This window comes from Neopsephotus bourkii, unplaced genomic scaffold, assembly GCF_033783945.1.
Source record: "Neopsephotus bourkii isolate Nb327-2 ecotype Australia unplaced genomic scaffold, CSIRO-AGI_Nbou_v1 NB_1663, whole genome shotgun sequence".
NCBI lineage: Eukaryota > Metazoa > Chordata > Aves > Psittaciformes > Psittacidae > Neopsephotus > Neopsephotus bourkii.
This window is the reverse complement of record NW_026902137.1, coordinates 1,252,807-1,279,727: the sequence shown is the minus strand read 5'-3', so window position 1 is coordinate 1,279,727 and position 26,921 is coordinate 1,252,807. Positions and strand designations below refer to the sequence as shown.

The 26,921-nt window shown below is 48.2% G+C and overlaps 1 protein-coding gene across 5 annotated transcripts in view; it reads right to left on the bottom strand.

Annotated features, from left to right (window-relative positions):
* The window catches only part of RALY (RALY heterogeneous nuclear ribonucleoprotein), a 152,402-nt gene that overhangs the window by 104,613 nt on the left and 20,868 nt on the right, over positions 1 to 26,921 (bottom strand). The window contains exon 1 of one of the 5 annotated variants that reach the window (XM_061375482.1): positions 20,629 to 20,647. The exons of 2 other annotated variants lie outside the window; for them this stretch is intronic. The gene's annotated coding sequence lies outside the window, so the exon portion shown is untranslated. Of the gene's footprint in view, positions 1 to 19,877; positions 20,103 to 20,628; positions 20,648 to 26,921 lie in introns of those variants that run through there. 2 more of the 5 variants (XM_061375478.1, XM_061375480.1) reach the window with 2 other exon arrangements.

The following is a 26,921-nucleotide window of genomic DNA, read 5'->3' as shown; positions in this document are numbered from 1 at the left end:
GCTCATCCAGCTCCAACCCCTGCCACAGGCAGGGACACCTTCCACTGGAGCAGCTTGCTCCAAGCCCCTGTGTCCAACCTGGCCTTGAACACTGCCAGGGATGGGGCAGCCACAGCTTCTCTGGGCACCCTGTGCCAGCGCCTCAGCACCCTCACAGGGAAGAGCTTCTTCCTTATACCTAACCTGAATCTCCCCTATTTAAGTTTAAACCCATTAACTTAATTTCCTCACTGCAGCCCCGGTTTGGTTTCTTAGTGACTGGGATATGCTGCACTTCTGACTGACTTACAAAAACCAGCCCCAGCACTGGATCATAATGAGATGCCATGCAATGGAGCCCCATGGGGTGTCACATCACATCTTCATGTTCATTTGGCACCCCAGAGCAGCGATACCTCCACATCACAGGGCTTGGGTGCTTGAGAACCTCTCAATGCTTCCAGCATCACTGCATGACTGGAGTATCTTGCTCCCTGCCATGAACTGCACTGCGGGAGCCTCCTGCAGAGCAGGGCAGGCCCTCACCTCCCTACATCAACAGTATTCACCACATGGGACCCGACTTGAATCCCACATCTCCACACTCCCCAAGTGGTCATGGGAGAACACAGGAAGGTACAACCCTTGCAGGGGTAAGATGGCTTATTCCCCCTCACTAAATACAGATAGATCAAAATAAATGCACTCACTAAGTACTCCCTACTGTGAAGCATTACAGAATCCAGCCATGAACTGCCTACCTCTGACTGAAATAATGGATTAGTTTTTTATTCCTCTTTCCCTGACATTCCCTTATTATCACCACTAAGCCTAACAAATGCAATTAAAGCTAAAAGTCTCTTCATTTCTTCCCCTTCCTCTCAACAGGTTCCCTTTTTTCCCCTGAAATAGAACACCAACTGAAGTCACAACTTCAACAAACACAGTTTGATGCGCAGGAGCCGCACTAGCTGTTCTACCAGGATTCCCAAACGCACAGCCTCAGAGATGAGGAAATGGAGGGTGCTTGTGCACAATCCCACAAAACAAGTTAAATGTTGTGTCTGGGCAAGAAGAAAGCAAATTAAAGACGGGATACTTCTTTCTGCCTGTACTGGTTCAGCTGGTTGCGACACTCCCTGCAAGCCTGGAACGCTCTCTAATTGGGAAGGGAGGCAGGTAGCACAGCAGTGCTTAGCAAACTTTATTTTTCAGGAGGTCCCAATTTTCCCCGCTGCATTGGATTCATTGTTCCTCAGTACATTTTGCTGTCCTCTGCTTTATTTTCTTTCCTCCCTTCCTCCTCTTCTCCCTCTCTACTCATTTTACACCACCAAATTTTGGCTACAAAAAAAAAAAGCCTTCACAAGCCCATCACAACAAGGCAGCAGTGATTTGATCCCTCTCCCCAAAGCAACAAGACAGCACGTTGCTGCTCCCCACTGTGGCTACTGCACGGCACATGGGGATGGCAAATCAAGGCAGCTCTCTCTGCCACATTCCCCTCCGAGCCACAGCGCAGTTGACATTGCTCACTTGAAAAGAGGCACCCTACACATACCATTGCTTTACAGCAAGTGCAGTTAGCTACACATCACAGAATCCCAGCCTGGTTTGGGTTGGAAGGGACCTTAAGAGCTCATCCAACTCCAATCCCTACCACAGGCAGGGACCCCTTCCACTGGAGCAGCTTGCTCCAAGCCCGTGTCCAGCCTGGCCTTGAGCACTGCCAGGGATGGGGCAGCCACAGATTTTCTGAGGAGCAAGTGTAGAGGCAAGAGTCAAACAAAAGATTAAGCCTTAAGACACATGCACTGTTTATCTGATCAGACTATATGTGCATCAATGCATATGGTAGGAGCTGCTGTGAGTGGCACAGCCAGCAGTGCACTCCAGCATGGGCTACGTAACACAGTGTTTAATTCCCTGCATGGCTTCTCCTCTTCCATCATGCACATCACCTCTGGGATGATCTGCCAGGCCTAGAGCAGACTGTCACAGAGAGGACGCCCTCCCCCTGTGCCTGGAAATACCAGGCATTTCCCCCTTGGCAGTCTTATAAGAAGCCACATAGAAGCAGGAGACCAGCAGTGCCTCTGCAAAGCCCTCTTAAGTACACCTAAAAGTGGCTTTGGCCACTGATCCTCCAGCATGGAGGCACCCTGATTCCCTGCTCCAGGGAAGGGCAGCAGAGCATGTCCCACCCCAGGCACTGGCCAGGAGAACCCAACTCCTGCTAGACCCAGAAAAGAAACACCTTGATGAGCAAGGGGAAGCCACTCTGAATCAGAGGTCTTAGGACTGGAGGAGCTGGAGCTCTACCCTGCATCACTGGGTACAACTGTCCCGCTTTTACCACCTACAAACAAGGTTATATTTGCTTTTGCTCATCAAGATGAGTGCAAAGCAGCTGACAGCCTGGGAAACACCAAGTTTGGCTCACACGGAAGAATACCCTCATGAATTATCTTCCAAAGGCTGTGGAACAGATGGGCAAAGAGTTTTCTCATGCATTCTTTAGCAAGGATGAAGAGCCACAAACCCAGGATACATCCTGTACACACCTCCCTTCTACTGCAGCACAGCCCAGCACAAAGCTGATATTGATCACTTCCTAATGAAGCACTAAGAGGTCCAACACTCCAACCAGGCGGTCAAAGGAAGACTATTCTTCAGAGCAAACTCGCTGGCTGGGAGCCAGTCCTGATGCATGTCTACAGACAGTGCTAAGGGTTTACACACTTCATCTTCTGTCATCTTCTACCTTGGAGGAAGCAAGCCTCTAAATTGAATTATCACAAAGAAATCAATTCCAGATCAAACCTCTGTGAAATTATAATTGCCTCGATGATCTGCAGGCTGGAATAGACAGGGCCCAGGGAAAGCGCCGTACACTTCCCCAGTGCACAAGGTTCCTACAGGAATCAGCCCTTGTTCACAGGGAGCGTGTTTTCTAATTGTGTATTAATTTATTCTACTATTAACTTTCAATTATTGTTATTACACAGGCACTTCCTTTTTCCCCTGATGCGAGTGCCGTGTGAGATCCTGAATTCCAAACAGCTCTGTGGCGAGCTGACAGGCAGCAGCGCAGCCTTTAAAACAGAAAAAAGCCCAACCCTCAACCCATGATGATGAAGACATTGCAACCAAACAAAAACATATGAAAAAAAGAGGCCCACAGAAACCTTTCTGACTCATCTGAAAACGCTATCAGCAGCCTGTTTAGCCTAAAGGCTTACATCACTGAGGTACAGCGTGTCTGCGGAGACTTTCATTAGAACTGACATTTTGACAACTGCAAAAACCCCTCTCCAGCAACCCAACTCACGACGTGATGGGCAGCTTAAAAATAATTACCAGCCACAGGACAAAGGCACACAGGGAAACGGAGCTTCACGAAGCCCTCTCCTCCTCAAGGTGAATATTACACTAAGAAAATAATCAAGTATTCTTCCTTGTTTGATTGTAGTTGCAGAACATAGCTCAGGATTTTCAACATTACACGCTAGCAAGAGCAGCGGCAACATGTCTGTGACCAGAGCTGGCCTGGGTGGATGGCAGGAGCATCTGGGACTGCAGAGGGATTTAATTCTTAAATTTCACGTTCCAGAGATTCTGCTCATCAGAAAGCTGCTGGTGCTAAGTGCAGACCCTCTTTACTATGGAAAACATCCGAGATGCCAAAGGGAAGAGGAAGCACTTGGAGAACACAGTGCTTTAACTCCACCGGTGCGGTTTCACAGATGCTGGTGGGAGAAGCTTACCAGAGGGCATGGAGAATGCCTGCTGGTGGACTCAGGCCAATCTGCACCAGCTTGGCAGACTACCCTCAGATTTTCCATGTACAGCTAGAACTGCATCCAAGAACCAGTAAACTAGTGAGAGACCTTCCAAAGGCTTCAATAGCTTTGGATCAGAGAGACTCACATGCCTCCAATGCATTCAAAACAAGGAATTAAGCAATACTGCAAAAATAAAGGCTTGGGAAGTGCCATTGATTTTGCTGGTACAACATCACTCAGGATGAGTCCATCTGAGTGGAGAACGAGCAGCATTATAGCAATAAACACCTGGAAGGGCACATGCACCCAAAGGCTGGTAGGGCTGTGCTGCATGAATCCCACAGCAGAGCCAACCTGCAGCCCTGTCTTCAGGGCTGGGATGCCCACCTTGGTCAGTCACCTCCTTGAGCTCCCTTCATTAGTGAGCTGGGACCAGCCTCACACAGTTCGGAGAGGTGACGAAGCTGACTTCCCCACAAACTTGGGGCACACAGATCACCCCAGAAGCTAGTAGCTATCCAAGCCTCTGAAATACAAGGTCTAACCTGCCTACAACAAAGAGCAGAAACCTTTGGACAAGACTTCAGGGGAGAACGAATACAAGATACCTGTGTTTTTCTAAGCATAATAGACTACTACAGCTACCTCATCAGGTTAGAAGGTCCTAGTCTACTATCTGCTGCCCTTCTTGCCCCACTAAGGTCCTATTTATCATAGGGGTCCATTCTTCTATTGCATTATATGATACAAAACCAGCTACAGCAAAATCAGAATTGCTGCCAGTTCACACCAGAATACCAGCAAAGTAAGTTTGTCATTTGAACTGTAAAAGTGTTTCAGCATGAAAAAGCTACACAGTGAGTAAAATCATCCTGATAAATGGAACTACCTCTTCAGGTACAATGTACAGGGTTCCTCATGTCAACATAACCTCTTCAGATAGCCTGAAACCAGCTGGATTTTCGCCTGGCTGGATACCCTGCCTGCAGCAGCAGGTCACAGCCCTTTGGGGATGAGCACTGGGCCTCCCAGTCCACCCAACACCTAACACATACCTAGGGCACATGAAATAGCAGTGCAGATTATCACGGCCTGCCCACAATGCAGGCAGCAAGTGATGGAGACAGCCAAGATTCTCCCTGGAATACTAACAGGGCTTGCCCAGCCAGCTATCTGCTGGAACATGTGAGGGAGATAAATGACAAATCTGTCCTGGAGACCTCTCTTCCATAGTAGAAGAGACTGCCACCATGGAGATCAAGAATTTTGCCAGTATGGAAGATAAATTGGACTGTCGCAGAAATACAGGCAGCAATTCTAAACATCTTCAACAAACAGTACCTTCTTTGCCATTTCTGTGCTAGTGCCAGTCAGGGAGGATCCCGATCCTGCAGGTCTGTGGAGTGGGTCAGGAGCACAGTACAGGTACCACCACATGCAAAAAGACACATTGGTACAAAAAGCCCTCATAGTCATTCAACTCATTCAGCTAAGGCGTGGACCAAGATGAACATCAGACTGTGTTCACTGATGCATCTTCTGAAAGGGGGCATCATCACACCCATAAAACCATCACACAGCATTTGACACCATTTTCCATCTCTGCTTTTCTGGGAACAAAGTGAGCTGTGCTGCCAAAGAGGGTACCACGAGTGGTGGTTGTGGCTGGATCAAAGCTAGTGTGTTCTCCAGCTATCCACCCTGTCCTGTGCAACTCCCGTTAAAACAGCATCCTGACATGAGAACTGCTCCTAACACCAAATTACACCCATTTTTATGTATGCTGCTCCTGTACTGCCACGTGAAGCCCCATGAAAGACACTGGAAAAAAGACTGACCTCAAGCCTACGGCATTTTAGTCACTCTCTTGAAGTCATTTATTATACCCACAGCAGCAACGTTCCGAGTCGGAACATGACACCAGCGTGGTAACAGCCACCTTGTACCTCCAGCACCAGAGGGGCTTGTCCATCAGCTCAGCTGGGAAATTCAGCCTTCAGATGCCAACTCAGTCTGCACAGCTTATCAGAGCACCAGCCTAAGTCATCACTTCTCTCAGAGGCTGTGCGTAGCCAAACTGAATGGGCAGCGGGGGTATAAGGAGTGCCCATAAAGTGGGCACTTCATGCTGAAGCATACTGGTCTACACAGTGGTCCTGCAGAGAACGAGGCCGAGGATGCATCCTCCCACCCTCCCTTGACACCCCAGCAAAGCTCCTGAAACTGTGGTTATGAAGTTTTTACATCTACCATCACCATTTTCCCAAGCTGCCTTTCCAAGATCCCACCAAGGGAAATGCATAGTTGTGATGGGCAGGACAGACGTGCAGGACTCCTGATGAAGTTCCACGCTTTATGTCTAATCCCTCCCCACTTCACATCATTCAGTCATCATGAAAACATCATATTTCTCCCCCCCCTTTACCATGCATAAAAAGTCACTTCTCCCATGTCCTCAGTTCCTTTCCAAGGAGGAAAGGGTGACATGCACACAGCCACCAGCACTTGAAAACTTCAGCCAAGCTCCTTCCTGTTGCTGCAACACAACACAGATCAAAACAAAGTTCTGCCACATTGCTTGGCCTCATGTATTTCTTCTTCTTCTTTCAAATCAAGTAACTCACACTGATCCGCAGCAAAATCCCTCAGTGCAGGAGGCACTGCTGACATCTGTAAGGAAGTAATTCCTGTTCCAAGGCACAAATAAGATCTCATCAGCAACACCCAGTATCATATTCTTATCTAAAAGGAGCATCAGGCTCTGCTAGACGGAGAGGAGACACCTTGCTTTCAACATTACTTTAAGGATGGCCAGAACTACAAGCTGCCCACAGGGGAACAGGCTGGTTTTCGCAGGGTCATGTTTTATACATGATGCAGCACTGCAGCTTCTGGAAAACACTGCTTTGAAGAGTTATAGTTTATGAATGTGTTACTTCAATAAACTGGAGCAAGCAGGGGACACAGGAATCCCAGCTCTTGCGGCATTCCCATATGATTTAAGATCAAAGTAATCTATGTGTGCACAGAGGCAAATCAAAGCATACCCTTGGTCACAGCTTGGTGCGCGAGCAGCAGGGCTGGCAGTGAGACAGTGCTGGCAGGCAGCACACCCAGCCCAGCGCCACATGTGAACTTTTAGTTCCTTTTAATAGTACAAGCTAATGGGGGTAGCCTCAAAGTGCTTGAGCCACACAAGTGCCTCCTGAACTCTGACCGAGATGGGTTGCTCCTGAATCAGCAACAGGGATGTGTTCAGCTTCAATGGAGAGCTGAGTATGCAAAGGCTCAGTAGCTAGGCAGGGTGTAGAGTGAGTCCAAGAGAGCTCCAGCGGCAGGGACAGCTTCACCCTGCTTCCTACACAGCCTTATACTGCCTTGGCTGCTTTGGACAAGAAACAGGTAGACGGATGATAACTGCAGAAGGTTAATAAATTCCTCTCCATAGAAAAGAGTAGGAGGCATATAGAGGGGTTGCTGGGAACAGGGCACAGTTTGCTAGATTTCTGACAGTCCTAGGACCTCCATGGCCCTTGTTGCTCTACCAAAGATGTCCTATTTGGCTGTCAGGGAAATTACTGCAGCAGCTGAAGTACAAGGCTGATTTCCTTCTAGTTATAAGGAGGGAGAAAACAAACAGGCTGCCTGAGAAGCAGCTGGGTCTTGGAGGCCAGGCCACCCAGGAACTACAGCTACACTTGATGCTTTCCTGGTACCACAGGACTGGCACCTTGACCAACTGTGCCCAGCCCCTGGGCTGGGAGAGGGTCTCTGGACTCTCTGGTTACCGGGTTCTTCCAAGGAAGATGGTGCTCATCACCTCAAGGGCAGCTACAGCTCAAGTGTGCCACCATCTCCTAACACAATAGCATGGAGCTGGGTCTCACCAGCTCGTCCAGATCCAGAGCAGAGCCAAAGAGGTGGCATGACCACAGTAAGCGACTGATGTCTTGAAAGTGTCTGTACACCAAAGCCTGTGTTCTCCAGCACCTGAGCTTTAGTACATTTGGTAACTGAGATCTTCAAGCCAAAGGTCTGTATGAGGAGAAAACCAACATTTGAAAATCAAGTCAATTCTTCACAAACCAGGTAAGCAACGGTCCCTCATCCATGGCTAGAAGTCCCAATGAATGTACAAACCTAATAAAATCTCTTTTCTCCTCCAAACTTGGAGACTGTTGGCACCTGAACCCATCTTTATCCCATCCTCTCCCACCTAATGAATTTACATAAAATTAATAAGGGCTTTGTGGAGCTGCTGGAAGGCTCAGCCAGGCTCACTCCCCTGGAAGCACAAACTTCATCCAAACCTTTCCCAAAAGGACTTATTGCCACGAAAATGTCCACGATGACAGTTCTGGTCAAAATAGTCACTTCTCATGTAAATGCAGGGCAAAGAACAGCATTCTTCCTCTCTCCTTTATTCTCCAAAAATAAGGAGCTTACAGACTGGTTTTAAAACCAAGTGAAGAGTAAACTGCAAAACATGTCAGCTTCCTAATCAGAATAGCTGAGAGATGCCCAACAGCTCTGGGGACACCACTTCTGTGCTCATGCACAAACCAGCGACAACAGCATAGCGCATTTGTGCACTGCTCTATCTCTGCCTTCATTTTAAACTGCCACTGTCACCACTGAATCTCAGCTCACCTTCTGCCCAAAACAAGCCAGAGATCTCCCGGTGGGTCTCCTGACTCACCAGCACATTTTCCTTTTAAAGGTTAAACCAACATATGTTGTGACAACAGGGATTTCATTAGTTTCATTTGGTCAGCAGGGACTTAAGAGATTGGTTGCACTCAGGAGCTTCCCTAACAACACACTATGCATCTTATTTAGGAAGAAGGGAATGAGCAGACATCGGAAACATCTCATCCCTTGATTTCCTGCTGAGCATAGCAATGGCAGAAGGTGATCTCTCCAGCTGAGACATCTGTATTGAGATGTCCTCACACATATTTACACACCAAGAACCAGGATTCCTGCTAGAACACTTGCAGAATAGAACAGAATAGGATAGACAGATCTTTTATTCCAACATCCCCTCAAGCGCTCCAGTTGCTTTTCCAAGCAACTTTTGAGCAGCTCCATGAAGTCAGAGTCCACTTCCCCTCACGGGAAGCCTGCTACAACCCATACCCAGTTTCCAAGACCAATACTCCTATATCCAGAGGTCAATCACAGCCAGAGCAGCTTTGGGTGGACACCCTGCTACATTTACTATTCAAGTCAGTAGGATCTGCTCATTACCAAGAGGTCCTGAAGTGCTGGCACCTCATCCAGCCGCCTCAGGGCACAGAGCCTCATGTCCAGTTTCAAGTCCCTCAGGAGGCTGGCAGCGCATGTGGATGATGGCTCACTTGCTGAAGGCAGAGCTGAGGATGACATTCATTTTCTTGCAGATGCCAGCCCTTTGCAGAAGGAGGAGGTGACAGGTGCAGCCCTGCTTTGGTTTCACATGATTCCTGATAGCCTTGTAGAGCAGGCGCATCAGCTGTAACACTAGAAATATCCCCCACACCATGCTGCACTGCGTAAGGACATTCCCGCATCCATCTTCATCTACTCTGATCCTCCTCTGCCACTGGTTCATTGTGGTTGCTTGTAAGGTCATCTCCCCTAAGGAGAAATGAGTTGGGTAGCGGAGCCAGCTCCCTCTCAGGCTTTCAGCTAAACACTAGATCCTCCATTTATCTGTTTTTAATGGATGTCCCAAGGGGTGACATTTTGAAGTCTCTCCACTCTAAAGCTTCCTCCTGTGAGAAGAAGTTCTTACATGATCATGTAACCTCAGAACTGCACACAAAGAAACTCCCCAATGTGTAAAGACCAGCCAGATTAGTTTAGGTTCCCTACTCCATTCACTGGAGTCAAACTAAGGAGATCTGAGGACCACACTTGAGTATGTAGATTAATAGGAACTGTATCTTTGAGCCACACTAGTTTCACCCTAGTAGAGCATCTTCCACAAGACCAAATACATCTGGATCTGAGGCCATGGCCATCAAGCAAACAGAGACTCTCAACCATTTTTAGGGGTGATAGACCAGGTTCCTAACATGCTTCTGGGCAAGACAGGTTGTCTGTTTCCAACTCGTTTTAGCCTCCACCACAGCCAGAGTCAGCACAAGTCAAGAAATGGCAGAACAGGATTGGCTGGGAGGAAGGAAGCAGCAGGGAGAGCAATCTGCATTTTAAGAAATACAGCAGCAGAAACACAGGCTTCAGAGATTAGGAAAGAGGCTTTTTAGTGAGAGCAAAGACAGGCATCTGCTTGAAGCATGGCATGGAAGCATTTAGTATTCTGACCTGTAAGGCTAATCCAGTATGACACTCCATCAGCCCTGGATACACAGCTTAGATAAATCTTTCATCAATAATGCTCATTGTCACAAACCTGAAGCTAAGGGCAAAGCTACTTCACCTGCACACACTTTCCCTTTGGGGTCTTTCCCTGAAGACATTCCTTATGGAGCTGGCATGTGAATTTCGTGCTTCTCCCTCCCCGGTTGCAGAAAGGAAATGCTGTCAAGTTTAGTCTCCATAAAGAAGTGAGCACACATCTGACCTACATAGAGCGCACAGATGTGAGTAGCCTCATATAGCACTCCATAGATTTATTTTGGGTTTTAATGCAAAAGAAATTAACCACCACCTGCTCTGCCTGGAGACGTGCAGGAACAAAAGCCAGGAGTGCTGCATCAGGCTTCAGACCGGAGTACCACCACATCCATCTTTCCTTTAAATATACTTTTCAGTGGAACATTTTAAAGATTAAGACACAGTTTTTGCTGCCAAGACAGAAAGCACCGGTAACTTTGTGCAGGATCCTGAAGGCTCAACATCTGTCCCATAAACACCTCTGTAGTTTTGCATGACAATTAATGGTACAAGCACAGGAACCAAGATAACTGGACTTGCTGAATCAGGCAAGCACTACATCACCTCCAGCACTGGTGCACATAACCTTTTTATTCCAAATAAGCTTTGTGTATCCTCAGCATCCAGATGACCCATCAAAAGCTCAAGTGCATCAGGTGCCTGTTGTCACAAGAGAATCCCAGAGTTTAATCCTGAGACAAAATACAAGGTAGGAAAATAAGGAGATGCAGCAACATGAAACAAAATGAAGGCACTCCAGCCAGATCTGCCAAGATCCTAGTAAGGAAGGTGCTTGGCAGAGGGTTACCTCCTCACAAGCCAACATTAAGCCTTGAAGAAATGGCTGTAACCTCCTGCACTGAGCTAAATACCACATGCCATACATTTCCCAGAGTCCAGCCCCCCCAACGAGAAAATCAGCTGTGACAGGGAAAAACCTCTAGGAATGGGAATTGTGCACAGGGAGAGGCGGCAGGCTGGGCTCGGACACGCGAGACACCGGCAACCACTCTGGCTGCAAGTCTGGTTTTTCAGGCAGGTTTTGCAGGAGGAGAGGCACAGAAACTAACGTCAGAGCACGCAAACTGGGAGCAAGGAAACTGGCTTCATTCCCAGCATTGCTACCACCCAAGGTCAGGCCAAGTCGCATGCCCTCCTACCTTTGATATATTTAGAGCATACGCTCCAGAGCCGCGAGTAATTCTCACTAGCTACATGCACAGAGCTGCAGATACTATCACAGTGGGGTTTAGCTGAAGCTCTATGCAAGCATCTGAAGTACTTGATAAAGAAATAAGCCAAGGATCGGTGAACAAGTCCTCCAGACCTTTAGTATGTGTTAAAAATATGGATCTTTTTACCCAGGGAAGGGACAAGAACCAGGATGCTGGTGACTAGAGGCTGGGAAGCCTTATCAATATTCCTGTTCTCCTTTATTCTGAGTAGCAAACTAGTAACAAACTAAATTCAGGGACTAAACAAGAATAAAGCAAATTAGTTTGCATCTGTTTTATGTGTGAAGTCTTTAGTCTACTTGCTCATGACTGTGATGCTCAGATGGCAAAATAGAAAGTTGACAAACTTCAGGGTAAGAAAAAAAATCCAAATTTACTGCCCTCTTACCTGGGTATTTAAAAACCAGGCACTAGAAGCAGACATCCTCACTCCCTGCAATGGGGCTCGAGCACCTTGTGGGCATCAGCCTGTTTCTGCCACATAAGGGCATCAGTTTAGCACAGGCAGAGGGCATGAACTTCCAAAAGCATTTCTTTTCTCAAACAGTAACTCAGTGGATCTAAAGGCTCTTTTCCATCATTGCACGAAGCTTTCTCCCTCACATCACTGTTGCATCACTGCAGGTTGCAGAGATGCTTGCTTGGTAATGCTCCTCTTCCATTACAACCAAGAAATAAAGAAGTGTCTATATTCATAAGATACATCTGGGCTGCTTTGTCCAACTGCACTGTGCCCCAAGACATGGCAACTTTTCAGCGTGAGCAGCCTGTTGAAGCATGGAGCTCATCCTCCTTTTTGGGACTTCTAGAGAAGCCTTGTGTAAGCAGGCAATGTTTAGCCCTCATACTAATAATTACTCCTCATGCTACAGATTGCCAACCCAGCTGTGAAGACTTGGGGGAAGCCATAAATTCCTCACATAACTTGATGAGTAAAAGCCCACGACTTGCAGAGCTAGAATCCCATGCACCAATACCTCAACAACAAACTATAAACCATAGATGTTTATGCTACACTCATGGCTAAAATCTATTAATCCTGAGGTCATAAGCACAGCATTTTTCCCCTCTCTTGCAAATCAGTCTTTGAGCAGGCATACATCATCAGCTAGAAGCACACAAAATTGGATGGTGATATAGCACCTGCAAATTGAACTGCAGAAGGAAATGATAATACAAGTAATGAATGCAGAGGCCAGCCCCTATTACAAGTCCACACACAGCCTTTTACCCCACTTCTCAGGCTGCTACAGCACCCATTTCCTTGGAAGCCTTTAGCTGGACAAACCCATCTGCACCCCGAGTCCTGCTGGAGCTCCTCTCACAAGTATATTGGAATATGCTACAGGAACAAGGGTGATCACGCATCTAAATAACAAGTCAGTTATGCACTCCTAAGTTCTCTTCCAGGCTGGTACTCAAGACCCAGGTTTACTCAGGAAAGGGGTAGGTATGAGCGGATACCATATAAGAGCTAACAAAAATGTATCTGCAGACATAAAGCAGCCAGCAGAAAAGTGCTATGTAAGTTATTAAATCTTGCTTCCTCTTAAACTGCACCTTCTGGGGTTTTCCGCACTGAATTAGCCACCTCCACTGTCTCCTGCCTGTTTGATACAGAATAAATGCTTTGCTGTTATGGGGTATTTTTTCCCATCATTGGTGGATCTCAGTGCTCAAATGCCTGCCAGCAGCTACCAATGCCAGGCATCATTTCACTGCTGCACCCCACCAGCTGCACAGCATCACCCACCAGAGACTTCCCACCACTTCAGCCAGCACCAAGGAACGACCCCACTGCGGCAATAAAGGGAGAGCAAGTTGTTTTATACAGGATCCTGCTCAGCAAACAGACCCTTAAGTAGCTTTTGCCTTCAAATTAAGTAGCACATTGGCTTTTCCTTTCCGGGATCCCAGCTTCTTTCCAGACCAGGCTGGAACCTGAATCCAAGAGAACTGGGAGCAGAAACATCAGCTGATGTACACTTTGCCTGAAAAAGCTTTATTCTCCTGGGCCATATACATACACAGCCCGTTCATTTTGGGAAAGGAGGTAATTTAGGACAGCTTTTGTAACGCCTGCTGCCAGAACAAAGACGAAGGACTGTAAGAGGTGATCAATGTTTAAGCCCATCTTCAAAGTGATTTGGGGAGCTGCTGAAAACAAACAAGCAAGCAGGGCCCAGGAGCCAGGGGAAAAGCTGACAAAGAAACTGCCTTTTTTTCCTAGGCAAACAGAAGGTGGCTAATAGCTCGGTTCAGCGAGGCTGAGCTCTCCAGTCCTAATACAAGCAGGGCCAGAGACCAGATTTAATTTCTTCCTCACAACAACTTTAATTAAAATCTAAGCCCTTCCTGCCTCTCTCCTGCCACGAGGTGTGGTTCTGCTCACAGGAGGTATTAGCAAACTCCAGCTTATTAATGTGCCCTCCCTGAAAACGCTGTTTATGCCACAATCAAATGGCTGGGGAGCCCATCTGGAGGAAAGCACTCCATTCCTAATTAAGAGAAAAACCACAAAGCCCACCTTTGATGTGTAGCAATGGCAGCAGTCATTCCCTATGTGCTCGTGAAGCTGTTTAACAGCATTAGCTTCACAGGGCATCCTTCCAGAGGAATTTACCATCGGATATTGCTCTTCACCATCACTTGTGCCCCGTGAGTGCCAAGATGCTACTGGAGCTAAAGAAAGCAAGCTGACTGCATGAGATTAGCTGTATCAAGGATCTTTCAGTAGTTTTATAAGCACTGAAATTTCAAAGCCAGGCCCACAGTCTAGGTCCCATCTTTGTGATGTGACCTACAGCAACCCATACCTGTGTCTGCATGGATGCCCTGCTTGCCATAATGCCTGCAGATCTGTTCCTACGCTTGGGTACCAGCCTAGGAGAGAACGTATGGGGCCTCTCAGCTCCAGCACAGATGAGGGCAAAGTTTGACTGGGCTGTTGAAATGCATGTGCAAGAGTTGCGCACTAAACTTTGGAGCAGAAGTTTAAAAACATAAATAGAAAAAATAAACCTAAGTTACCAGAAAGCTCAAGAGGATTTCTGCAGTGCTCATAGATCTCACCAGCTCCCCAAAGCGTCTCAGGAGCTGGTAAGACCTCTAAGCATTGCGCATGGCCGCAGAACCAACAGTCACAAGCAAATACCTGTTTTACAAGCAGATACAGCTCCAGGGACAGAAACCAGGAGCTGCTGAACCACCAAACCACCATAACGCTGCCCTTCCAGCAGGAACATGCTCGGTCGGGCATGCAGCACCGTCAGCTCTGCAATGGTATGTCCCAGAGCAAGCATGGATTTTCTCACATCTATCTACAAAAAACCCCACAATTATATCTGAGCTGCAATCTCTTACACAGGAGCCATATCTTGGACCAGGAGAGTCACCTTGAAGTCTTGGCAAGCCTAGGATGCAATTAAGAAGAGAGGGAAGGCCAGGTGAAAGGGACAGCACTGCCTGCCAGTTCAGTCATACGATATCCACTGTTGCCACCATGCAGCCCCACATGGTCAAAGTCCAAAACTCTTCACTGGAGCACTAGATCATCCGTACCTTTCCCAGACACTGGCTTGCATCCACAAGTTCAGTTCAGGCCCCTCACACCTCCAAGCAAAGGTACTTTCTCCCTGTGCATGAGAGCAGGCAGAACCAGTGCTACCCGTACCCTTCTAGAGGAAGCATTTTTCCCACAAATGAAGGCAGAAGAAAGGCCTGAGATTCAGACTAGTAAAGACATCAAGAGCTCAGGAGGGGAACATGTGAAACTGCCACCTCTATCCACCTTATGTTCTCTGCCTGCCTAGTCCTGAACTCAGGAATTCATGCATTAACATGAATAATACCATGGATCTATTCCCAGCTTCCAGAACAAGTGTCTATTGCCATCGTTTCCACGTTATCTTCTCCAGCAGAAACTGTCTTCCCTATATCCATGTTCAGGAACTCTCACCGCAGGCAGACCCCTACATGGAAGGATGTTCTGCTTCCAAGGAAGCTGGGACGCAGCAGGAGGCACTTAATCCTGACACAGCGGGAGCTGGAGCTGCACTGCCCCAGTTATTGCTCCTGCTCATACATCGTGCCTCACCATTCTTCCTCTGCTTGTAACAGCAGTCAGAAGATAAGTTCACATTCATCCCCACTGTGGCTGCGTATGTAGAAATAAAGGCTGCTTGCAAAAGCATCAGATAAAGCTAAGGCACTTCTCAGTGCCTATTGTTCAGGACCATCACACATCACCTTCAGATGATGCTGCAGACTTCACCAGGGAATCACTGAATTCACACAGATGTAGTCCAGAGGTGCCTATGCTGTTTACATCATTCTTGTTTTCTTAGAGTAAAGAGAAGGCATTATGTTTTCTATTTTAAAACCACACTTTTGGGAACAAAACAAAAAAAAAAAAACGAACAAAAACAAGGAGAGTGCAGTATCACTGGCAAAGGCTACAAATGGATGGTCAGTAAAGGAAATGGCCCTGTAGCAATGCTCCTGAAACTGAGTTCGGCACATCTTGCTCTATGCCAGTACTTGGTTACAACATATTCTTAAGGTCTGCTATTTAAAAAAGATAGTATCATTATTAGGTGCCAGATTGACTCTGGAACAGCCTCAGCAGCCCAGCAGGTGCCCTGGAGACTGTGCATCTACCTCCTCATGTTGGAAGATACAAGAGACTTCCATAAGCAGAACAAACAGGATTGTTTGTGTTGAACAGTGTTATACAAGAGCCAAAAAGATGACTCACGCTGCCCTTACAGTCTTTCCCTGGATATCCAGAACAAAGCCAGGCACAGCCACAGAAAGCAGTTGTCTCTCAGGGGGAGGTTAACTCCAGGGATACCTCCTGCCCAGGCGACACTTCAGTCGTCGTTAATAACGTCAATGCTGCTTTAACATGGTTAGGTTTTAAGACAAAAATTGCTCTTGTTTGTCCAAGAAGAGGAAGTCATTACAATATTCCCACTATTCCACTTTCCTTAAGCAAGGAGGACCTCACTGGGACCTTACAAAACTATAGATTGCAAGCAATACACTCTTCCACGTCCATGCTTCAGCATCATCTGTTGTATCATGCACACTATCGCCCATCTCAGGCTCCACAGGAGTAGCTTCTCTTGTTTGCCCACACCCTGGCAACAACAGGATACTATTTCTGATTGTTTTAAGCCGCAAGAAACATGAGAAGCCACGAGAAAAGCTTTAGATTCACCATTTGCATGCATCAAGATGAGGATTTCCTAAGAGATGCAGAGGAAAACAGCCTTTGCTCAGCATTACAAGCCGTGGCTTTGATAATTCCAGCAGCTTAAATGCAAAACTAGACACTTGCAAGCAGATGTTAATTCTGCAAAACGCGGGGTCGGAGTCAATCTCTGCCCCTGGTGTCACCTCAATTCTGCCTTTGGCAAAGCACATACAATTAATTTTATGTCGGGATGATGGAGCTGGCAGACATCTGACCTCCTCATTAAACACACACTTCCAGGTGAGAGCCACCATGTAAAATTATTCACTTGAATTAAACAGATAGGCCAGGACTGATGGCAAAAATAAAACCAGACAGAGTTGACACCGCGCTGAGGAAGGCGGCAGCATTCTGTGCACAACAGCAAAATCAACTTAATCACAAATGACAACTTCTGAAAGCCTTTATTTGGGATTCATCCTTGGCATTTTTTCTAGGCCAGCTTGAAAACAAAAGCTTTGTCTTCTTAAAATGCAGTTGCCTGAGGCACCTCTAAAAAAAGTGACATAACTCAGGTCTGAAAAATGCCTCCTGGGTTTCAGATTCTCCTAAGAGCCTCTTTACTATTCAGCTTGATTCAGATTACCCACATCAGCATGAACGCTGCAGATTTAGCCTCAGCTATCGACACAGGTACAAAAAGCACACATTTAGGACCGGGGATTTTTTTTTAAGCTATATGATTAAAGAGCTACAGTTATAAAAAGGAACTTGTTATTGATCCAAACGCTTCCTCCCTCCCTTTTCTCCAGTAGGTTTATAAACATTCTGATGACAGTTCATCCTGAATTCCACTCTGTTTAGCTTGTTTCAGATTTTTTTCTAGCATGTTTTTCTGGCTGGGTGTTTTCAACCTTTCCACCACAAACCTCAAGCTGTGAAAGAATGAGCAGCTCATTTTGGAATCAAAACTTGGGCTCCAAACATGATTCTTGTTTCTTTTCCCTTCTTCACTTTAGCAATTCTGCAATCAATACCTCTGTGTTTCTTCAAATACAGGGACACAGCCCTGTGCTGGGCAAGACAGTAACTTAATGGGAGGGGGCAACAGAAGGAAAAGCTGCAAATCTCTTCAAACAGAGCTATTTGTAATACCCGTAATTAACATCTTGGATAACTCTGCAGTACTTTTAGCATATCAAAGCTTTTTATATCTATAGGCCATTTTCTTTGAGTAGATGCAAGTTTACATCTAGGTCTGAAAACTTCTTATGTAGCCATCAATAAAAGAACTCAAATCAAAAGTTCTGTTGCTTTTATTGATAATTTGAGACAATGAGAGCTGAAAGCTCTCTTGGCGCTGGGAATGTGTTAGAGTTATTTTTCTGAGTGATCAAGTCTCTTCACTTATGCCACATAAACCGTTTAGTGGCAAGAGCTCTAAGCCTCTCTTTACAGTCCCCAAATAGAACTGCTTCCAGAACTTGCTGCCTATTATCTGCCTTTTCTTAAAGAAAGTGGTTCTTAAGAGACTCACCTTCTTCTGCTTTGCCATTCCCCTGAAGCCCATCTGCAACATGAGCTTGACACAAGCAGAATACCGCAATCCTTCACAGCACAGCACGGTGAGCTAAATGAGTGTGTCTCTACATCCTGAAGAATGGTATCACACACAGCTGAGCCAAATGGTGCTCACCAAAAACAAGGGTCATAAAAAGGCTTCCAGGAATGTGAGCGATAAACCTTGTGACAAGCTGTCACCGAGAGTAGGCAGCCCAAAAAGGATGCTACAGAGCAACACTTCTGTGGCTTAACCCAAGGTTTTCCTCATGACACAGGTTCCTTACCACCCGTGAAGATCCTTCGCACCATGTCAGTGCAGGCTCCTCATCCAGGAGCTCTGCTGCTGGTTTGCCTGGAAAACAAACTGTTTCCCTATCCTTTAGCACAGAATTAAACACTAAGAGCACAAATCAGAGCAAATCACACAATAAAAGATGGGATAAAATGCAAGTGGAATTACCACTTCCCCCTTCTCAACTGAGGAATAGAAACCAGTTGTGGAAGCACCTGTAGAAGCCAGCAGGTTTCATCTTTGCAGCAGGGACGACCCAGAGGTCCTGCAGCAAAGCCTACACCTTCCTCCCCAATACTGCTCACCCAAAATGACGGCCAGCATTGCCCAGAGCCAGAGAAAACAGGCTCAGCCTCGGCGCTGAGGTCCACAGTAAATACCAGCCCCGATGCTCACACGGCCCCTGCCAGCCCAGCAAAAGCCACCAGCAGTGGCAAACATGCACTGCTCACCCTGGCAAACACTGGCATCAGCTACCGATACCTTATGGTATTTATCTTCAGGGGAAAGACAGGGACTTCCTTAATATGAAATAAAAGGGTCCTTTTCTCTGGCCTCAAAAGTAAGCCAAAGTCAATCATGATGCTATTGATTCCAGTCTCCAACCCCAGAGTAAGAGCTACTGGAGAACGTGGGAAAGCCGGGGAACACGAAGCCGGTGCAGGCTTGTTCCCTGGCTCAGCCTTACTGCCCGGATCTCCCCCATGCTGGGAACCAAATCTGAGCTTCACACTCAGCAGCAGAGTCAGGAAAATAAAGGCACACATCCACACTGTTGGCACAATTTCTATCTCAGCCTCTATGCTCTGTTATCATTGAAGGACTCAGCTGCAGGACCACCCTGACGGTTTGGCATATGGCACTGTGACAGCAGCCCGGAGTAAACACGGGACTTCATGCACCACCTCAAACACAGAAATTGACAACCCGAACGTATTCCCGGCAGAAAACATTGTGAAACGCTGTGAAACTGAGCTCGCAGGGCTCAACACCACCGCGCCGGGGAGCAAACGTGGGTACTCCGAGCCCTCGGGCTCCGGGGCCGGTCCCACCAGTGCTACCGGTCCCACCAGTCCGCCCCCGCCTCCGGCCCGAGCAGCTCCGCAAGAGACACCAAGTAACCCGCGATCGCTCCGGTCCCTCCGCGACACCCCCGCACCGACTCCTCCGGGACCCGCGTTACGAGCGAGCGGGCGCTGCCAGTTCCGCACCGGGGCAGCGGCGGGGACGGGATTTCACCCGGCAGCCGCCTCCAAGCGCGGAAGTTTCCCATCCCGCAAGTGCCAACCTCGCGCTTCCTCCCCGCTTCCCAGTGAACAGGAGAAAAAGGGGAGAAAAAAAGGAAAACCTCCCACAAACAACAAAACAAACGTAAGAAAATCCATGGAATAGCGGGGAAAAGAGAAGATTGCAGTAAAACATTAATAAAGAAAGCAATAACTCACTGCCCGCCGGCAGCGGAGCCCCGGGAAAGCTCGCTCCGTCTCTCAAGAGGCAGCCCCGTCCACCGGGGGGTGCGGTGTGCGCGGCAGGGAAGCGCTCCCCGAGCGGGGTGCCGGGTACCGATGCACCGCTGCGGACGGACACGAACCGAGCCGCAGTACAGCGGCCCCGGCCCCGCGCGAGCCGCCGGCACAGTGCCGCGCACCGCCCCGCCGCTCCAGCGCCTTCCCGCCGACCGTACCACAGCGCCGCGCCGGCGGGGTGGGAAGCGAGCGCCGGAGGAGGCGGAAGGATACTTCCGTGGCCGGTGCCCGTTCCCCGGTGCCTCCGCGGCGCTGCCTGAGCCCCTCCGCCCCTCGGGGCTGCAGGGTACCGTGCCGTGCTGCCGGGCCTCGGCACAGGGCAGCTCCGCTCCACCCGCTCCCCTCCCGCTCGGCAGCCGGCGCGGTGGAACAGTCCAGCGCGGGCGGGGTGGGGGGCGCGGGTTGGGTCGGGGCGGCGGGTCCGGTCCCGCAGTGGGTCCGAGCACGCTCCTCTGTTGAGCAAACCCCGTTCTCCTCGGCCTGAGCTCGGGCTCGTACCCGCTGCCCACGCCGGGTTCTGGGGGCGGCCGCTGGAACTCCAGCCCTGCCGCTCGTCCAGCCCCGGTGCTCTGTGTGACAGAGCGGTTCCAGGTCGGCTTCTCTTGCTCTGTGTTTGCGCACCGCGCTCACGAAGTGAAACCGTTCTCCCGGGAATCAGACTTTTTCCTACCTAAAGTCGTTTCCTCACTCGGTGCTCACACGGTGACAGCCCTGGGACAGACCCACCCGGAGATGTTGTAAGGAATAAGGCAGCACCGGCTGAGCTATGAACCCCCGTGTGATCCCAGTCACTGGGACGTTTACTGCAGCATCTCTCCTCTCGTTGCAACGCTCCAGCATGTCCCCGTTCAAACGCTCCTGGGATCTCGCCCTAGCGCAGGTGATCAACTGGCGATCAAGGCAGAGGCAAATCCCCCCTCGGAGTACTCTGCATTGATCCCAACGTAACCGCGGTGCTCAGTTACACAGAGCTACCCAGCAGAGTGCTCACTTCTGCTGAGGCGGGTGGGAGTATCAAGTGCTCAGAAGATGCCTCCAAAGGCCAGGTTGTTCTGTAGTAGGAGATGTCTAAATGAGATGAACTCTCACCAAGACCTGACTGACCCTGGGTGGAGGCAAAATCTCTGGGTACCCACCAACCCAAACCTGAAGCATTAACTGTTATTTCAGCTTAATTTTCCTTGGGCAGCTCACACATCTCATCCAAGCTTCAGTTTTTCCGCTTCAGAGTGAGCTTCCAAAAAAGGGCTGAGAGGCAAAACCACATCAGTGTCCCAGTGGAATACATTGGCTTTCCCACTGGAATGCACATACCCCAGTCTCGCATGGGATGTGTTCCCTCACTCCTCAGAAACCAATCTCCTCCTCGGGTTTTGCTTCCCACGCTAAATCAGCACCCAGAGTGAGGGGAGGCAGTGAATCAGTCCTGCCTCCAGGGTGTCAGAGAGCATATCCTGGGAGAGATGTTCTTCAGGTTTCCTTCCTGAAGGAAGATCGAGGGGCACCATATTCTAATTCCTATAGAGCTACACAGTAGCATTTCAGAACAATTTTGTGATATTTTCCCAGTGTTGGGACATTCATTGACCCAAATTCTCACACAATAAGCCCCAGTAACACCAGTAAGCTGCTGCCAAAGCAGGTGCTTCTCATATTAGTCCAGAATTAAGTTTTCATCAAACCCCGATTTTCTTTAAAATCCTGTTTATTGCTTAACAATCACTTGAAAGTCTATGGGTGGGAAGTAACACAAAAGCATCTTTCATTATTCATTAAGGACAAGTGATGCAGGGCTTTTGGAAGGGAATAGAAAGTACACATACTTTTGTGCATTTAAAATAATTATTTCTTATTAATAACCCTGCAGAAAGGTGCCCCACAGAGACCTGCAGTGTGAATGTTTTGAAGTCTCTGGATCACAAAAAGAATCATTTTTTCCCCGTGACATTTCTGAGCAGAAATCCTGGGAAAGCTTTTCTTTCATAATTTTATTTTTTAGAGAGATTTAGACTGTTGGGTTTGGGGGTGTCCCCTTCATGGAATGAAAAAGTAATGTGGTGGTAATGATGGAGGTTGAGAGCTGTCATCTGCATACAGGGCCGCAGGTACAGAGCAAACCTGCAGCAGGGTTGGGAAGAGAATTGAAAAGCCACAGAATCCCACTGTGGAGTCTTTCCCTCCATAAGGGGAGGTCTTGCTCTTTGTAACTGGCCTCCAGGCCAGTACAACCCCCCCCTAATCTGCCCAGAGCCACCCATCTGGGCTGGGATGTTCCAGCTTGGATGCCAGGATGCTGTGGGAGCCCATGCCAAAATCCTTGCCAGCCCCAAGGTAAATGGGGTGATGTGGGATCCTGTGTAAGGGACCACAGACGATGCTTATCACCCACCTCTGTCACTAGGACAATGCTCCTTGTCTACCTCATTCCAGGAAAGGCTGGATGGGGGAAACTCTGGTCCTCAGAGCTGGGGGCCTGTTGTTCCAAGTACATTGTTCTGTCTGCCCTGAAGTCACACGCTGGTCCGCTGAAGGACCAACACAGAGCAGTTTTGCTGTGGTCCCACTGGTGAGGAAGGTTCCAGAGCACAGCAAAGCTCCTCTTGGCTGTGCCTTGTGCTAGGATCAGTTCCTCCAGGCCTTAAAAGGTGTCCTTGGACCTGCACACCATGAAATTCAGTGAGACTCTAGAGGCCAACATGGGGCTGTGCACAGCTGCCTGTAGAGTCCCCCCCCCCATTATTAACACCATTGCTAGATATAGATAAGGAGGTGCTGGGACCCCATGAGCTGTATACTGGGGGAGCTGGTCCTGGGGTCCCACTGCCAGCTGCCTCTGTCCATGCCTTGGTTTTCCACTTCTCCTCCTTGGCATGTCCTCTCCCTGCCACCCTGCTTGGAAAAATGGGGCAGACCAGACTGGAGGCGATGTCCTTGGGAACCTGGGGCCATTTAGGACCTGGGTGCCAGCCTGGCAGGAAGGAGAGAGCATGAGGACCTGCCGCACTGGGGAGAGGGGCTGAAAGCCAAGGGCACTGCTTGGGGAGCTCCATGGGGCCACCACAGCTCCTGGACCAAATCCAAGGGATTTCTGCATGCTGAGACCTTCTGAGAAAACAAGTCCTCCTGTGAGACCTCTCTCTGACTCCTGATTTGATAACGGGACCCTGTAAAAGAGGTAACAGGTCGTTTTCATCAGCATGTTTGTCCAGGACACTAAGCGTGTGGCTATGGTCCCTCAGGCGCTTAACCCTGTCACTCCACTCTCCCCATTGCCCTGATTTCAGCCTTCTACATTTGTTTTTTTTTGCTGGGAGATAGGGAAATGTCAGTGGGTTTGTTTCTCCCCCCCCCCCCCCCCCCCCATCCATTTTGAATGAATTTTTCATTCTGTTCTGCTGGTACAGGAGGAATAACAATGAAGCAACAGTGTCAACATCGAAAGAATCCTCTCCAAAGTCACACCGTGGCCAATCTGCAGCAACAAGAATAGAATTTATGAATCCCATGAAAGAGAACTGTTGGTGGAGGGAGTGGAGGTGCATCTCGAAGGCTCCTAACTCTGTTTTCCACACCATGAGGACCTGTTATAAGGAGTTGTTTAAAACACAAGCCAAGAAATAGGATCATTCTGGAAAAATGGATTTCTAATAGTAGTGGAACAAAAACCACATAAGTGCTTTATGATGGTTGAAGAAAATAAGTTGCCTGAGAAAGCAGCTTTCTCCTCCTTGCTCTGGGAGTTGGGCAGGATGCTGCCAGGGGCTGGACACCACAGCAGGGTTGAACAGGCTTTGGGTTTTGTCTGCACTTGCAGCCCTGCTAGCCTCAGGCTCTGCAGTGGCTGCCCCAGTAATAGGGATGCTTCCAAGGGCAGGCAAAGTTCTCCTTTTATGTTTGTTGTTTCTTCCAGGAGGTGTTAACACCAATTTATGAGCTCAGTGGGATGACAGCAACGGGTGAGCAGCACTGACCTCGGAACTTCTCTCTGTCAGATCTCTTTCTTCCACCCCATCTCAAAGTTGGTCTAAAAGCAATAAAAGGATGTTGGGGAGGGGGGGGGGGGGGGCTGGGGCTTGTCGGAGTTCACCTTAGAGGAGAAACTCAGTGAGCACCATCTCAAAAAGCATTTGTCTCTAACGTGGCTCTGCTGCATACATAAGCTGTTGTCTTGGGGAAGGGCTGCACGTTTCATGCCTCCTGCACACAGTGAGTGCAGGAACACCTGCACAGTGTGAAATTAATACTGGCATCGTTTTTTGTTCCTGTATATATCCAAGTGCTTTTTCTTCCAGGAACTGCACAGTACATGCAGCTGAGGAAGGTCTGAAAACAAAGCCTGTGCTTATTGTCATACATTTTCTTACTGCTGTTGAATCAAAGATGTGCTCTTAAACACTCAGTGCACCTCTTCCAGGGTACGCAGCAGCTTGTAAGCTGTGAACGAGGAAGAGCACAAACAGGATTCCCTTTAAAAAGAATGAAAAACAACATGATGGGGAGGGGGAAGCAAAGAAAGAATATTAGTGCCAAGGATCATCCAAAATGAACCTCTTTGCCCTAATGTTGGAGGTTAAACAATCAAGCTGACAACATTTTCTTCCTGAAAATGTCACATTGTCTGTCAAGGTGTTATTGGTCCATTCACACTGCCCAGCTCCAGTAGTGGTAGTTTATGAGCTATCAAGTGAAGGTGACTGCTTTAAATGATTGTCCTGAGGGAAGACAGCAGAAATGTCAGTGACACCTGCCCAGGTAGCACTTCTCCTTTCCTTCTCCCTTGGGTGGTGCCTGGGCACAAGCACCAATAAATCTGCTACCCTATGGGTATCAGCAGTGTTTCCCAAATCAACATTTCCTCTGTTTGCTTTGAGAGCCTGACAAATGATAGAAGCACAAGAACAACAAAGACTAAATCTTAATAGCCTCCAGCTATATTCATCGCTCAAGGAGGGAGAAATTGGGCCAGAAACTAATGGTGTGAACCCAGGTGAAGCTTCTGACCAGAGCTGTCTGATTGCCATCAGTGAGAGCTGACCATACAGTTAGTTTCTCTTTCAGTGTGTGCGCTGACTAGGGATGAACACTGGCAACATATTGCTCTTGGCCTTCAGGTCCTTCTGCCCTTGAAGCCACCTAGGATGGCAGATGCATGGTGATGCTCCTGAGGAAAATGGCCAAGTGGGGGCATGGGTGCTGACGAGGCAAGAGCTAGAGAAGAAGAGCATTGAGTGGCTGGATAATTTGATTCCCATCAGTGTGCTTCCCTCTGCCATTTCCATGCTGTAGGAAAGGAACACGGATGTGCTTGAAGGATGCTGGATTTTCCAGCACTTCATGTACTGCTCTCCTGTAACCATCAGCCACCTGCCCGGCAGCCCTTGTCCCAATCCCTGGCATCTCAAAGGATTTATTTCCCAAGAAAGCTACCAAGATGCTCCATCCCTGGCAGTGTTCAAGGCCAGGTTGGACGGGGCCTTGAGTGACATGGTTTAGTGTGAGGTGTCCCTGCCCATGGCAGGGAGGTTGGAACTGGATGACCTTAAGGTCCTTTCCAACCCTAACTGTTCTGTGATTCTATGATCCTTCTCACTTGCAGTCCCTGGTGTGCACTGGTGAATGGATCCCGCATCGTAGGAGCTGCTTGGGGAAATGGGGTAAGAACCAAACCTTTACTTGAATAGAAACGAGAACTCTTGGGAGCAGTGGATGGGGGAGAGGAGGCCTCTGGCAGCAGGGGCAGGGTGCTAAAGCCTGCAGGCAGCAGTCCTGTTGACCTGCCACTGCCTGTGCTGGTGACTTGCAAATGGATACAGCAACAAAGAGAGGAAAACTCACAGTGGCTCAGGGAAATGTAGATCAACTCCTTTGCAGCACCCGGCACCCGCAGCCGGCATCTCCCAAGCCATGCACTATTTCTGCCCGCTCCAAGTGGGGGATCATTTTTCTGGACATATCTTGTGCTTCCTTTAGCACTTTTCCCTAAAAAGGCCAAAAAAGGGACAGCTTCTGCTGAAGTTCCCACCCTGGAGTTCCCCTTCGTAGTTGGACCATGTCTACTACTCAGTGATGTGCTGTCATTAGGTGCCCAGCTGAAACGCTCTAATTAAAAGGGACATTAAGAGCTCACTTGTTCAAGCCAAAGAACATTAGGAGGAATTTAAATGACGAGGTTTTTAAATCTGTGACATTTGTTCTAACGAGAAAACACTTTCTAATCCTGAGCATTTCCTCATTCAAAACAGATTGCAAAGACTGCAAGTGGAAACAATATTTTTTTTTTTACCTCTGGAAAAACACATCCTGTAATTACCAGGCCTAATTGCCAAATAACATTCATCTTTTCCACACAGCTTCCACATCAGCTTGGAAGCAGGCAGTGAAAAACAGCGTGTGGATGTACCCACACACGTGTGTGTTTTGTGTTATGACAGGGAGCAGAACTCACAGAAATTGCCATCACATCAATCCCAGCATCTGAGGTGGAAACCATTACAGAGGATGCGGAGCACTCCTGGTCCACCTAATGAAAGGCATATTGCTGCTGCGGTGTGCTGAATGCTGAGGAGGAGCAGGGAAACAATCTGGTTTGCACTTCCAGTAATTTGCTGGAGTAGAACTATTTTTATCTGGAAGCATTGAGGTAATGAAATGTAAAACAGCAGCAGGAAGAAAAGTGTAAAGCCTCAAACGAGAGTGACTTGGGAACCATGCAAACCATTTCGGGAGGATTTTAGACAGTTGCTAGAGAGATGAAATACAATCCTTCTCTTCATGGTCTTTCATTTCGCTATGGCCATTAGAAGAGAAGGCAAGCAAGCAGACTAGTTGTGAAAACTGATGGCTCCTTAATTTTCTATGCATTTCACAAATGAAAGTCCTGCACAATGGAAGGTGACATGACTTGCTCTCTCTTGTTTGTCCTTTATTTGGGAACATTAACTTCAGCATAAACCAGGTTGCTGG